Genomic DNA, 1,712 nt, shown 5'->3' on the forward strand with positions numbered 1-1,712 from the left:
TCCTCTTCTTCTTCTTCTTCTTCTTCTTCTTCTTCTTCTTCTTCTTCTTCCTCTTCTCCTTCTGTATAGGATAGAGTATATTAAGGGCATGGGGAGGGGAGTCAAGAGGGTAGTTGAGGCAAAGAAAGGGAGAGAGAGAGAGAGAAAGAGAGACAGAGAGACAGAGAGACAGAGAGAAGAGAAGTAGAGGAGTAGAGGTCAGCCATGAGCACGTGGAGAGAGAGGGGGGAAGTGAATGGGGAGGGGGGGAAGGGAAGCAGAGAAAGAACAAGAGAGCAAGAGAGAGCAAGAGGTTTCACTGTCTCTTAAATTTGGTGACAAGATTCAATAGAGCAGGGGGAAGGCAACTTTTGTTCTTTGATGGTATGGAATGGTGATAGGTTAGCTCAAGTTTCATGCAGCAGTAGGATGACCACAGTAGAAGGACAATTGGAAGGGTATTCATTAGGCAGCCATGTTATCTGTTTCACCACAGGTTCAGTATCTGTCCCTGGACCACTTTTGCAGTCAGCTAACCCTTTCTAGTTCCCTTCCTTTCTTCCCATACCCTTGCATCCCTTATAAAGCATGTAGAGATGCTTTTCTGAGAGCTGGTTCTGGTTGATGTACTCTTTTTCTAGGGATCCATGGGTATTTTCTACTGCAGCCCCTTGGCTTGCCATTCGGGGTACACACTGAGGGCCCCCACTTACTGCAGATGCTTGGGAAACACTATCTTTCTGGTGGCTTCTGGCTTGATTGTTCTACCTCCTGCAACTCTCTTCTCCCATCACTCCTTACAAAGAATCTTTAAGATTCTTTTTAAGCCATACTTCATTTATAAAGATGCATTCACTTATTCAATAAACACAAAATGCTTATTACAGACATCTAAAGATCATAGCTAGGCCCTATTCACTGTTCTGTCACTTCCAACAAGGCCAGCCCCAAGTCCCTAGAATTAAGCTCCTATCTTCCTTCCCTCCTTATTCTTGCTTCATTTGAACTTACATGATCATATTCCTTTTCTCCAAAACACACAGCACAGCCTAGTATTAATATTTATATTTATTTATTTAAGGTTTGCTACTGCAGTAGACTGTGGAAGAATGCCTGTCTTCACAGCTTTCTTGCCAGTATCTACTATTCACAGAACTTAAGGAACAACCAGGCATGAGAAAATGGATGTGGAATGGCGCTGCCCTGGGAAATAAAGGCCCTTGGCAGTCCCTGGTGTTCAAATTAATGTCTTTGTCCCCTGTGTTTAGAGAGCCCTGTGCCCCAGTAAAGATATGCATAAGACATCCTTTGTGGTAAACTGACAGCCATTAGGGTAAGGAGTCTTTCTGGATAAAGACAGTATCTTAACCATTTCATTAATTAGCCCAGCAATCAATTTTAAGCACTTAGTATGCACACTAGAGGTAGTGGCAGGCACTGGGTAGCGCTGACAAATGAGAACTCCAGTTTCTACATCTGCAAGGCTAAGCATAGCTGTGAATGACAGTAGAGACCAGGGATATAGGGTAGAATTGAGTATGCCAGAGCATGAGCTTGTATTTCAAGGTAAGCTGGACTTCATCCCGGAATGTGCTGTGTAAGTGCCCCTAACTTGTCTCCACTGCTGTCTTCTCCATAGCTCACTGCAGGAACCGAGGCACCACTCATGGAGCATCTCACAGAAACTGCAGGGACACACATTCTACTCTTGGTTCTGTTTCCCTGAATGCTCG

The sequence above is a fragment of the Mastomys coucha genome, unplaced genomic scaffold (assembly GCF_008632895.1).
Source record: "Mastomys coucha isolate ucsf_1 unplaced genomic scaffold, UCSF_Mcou_1 pScaffold12, whole genome shotgun sequence".
Lineage (NCBI taxonomy): Eukaryota > Metazoa > Chordata > Mammalia > Rodentia > Muridae > Mastomys > Mastomys coucha.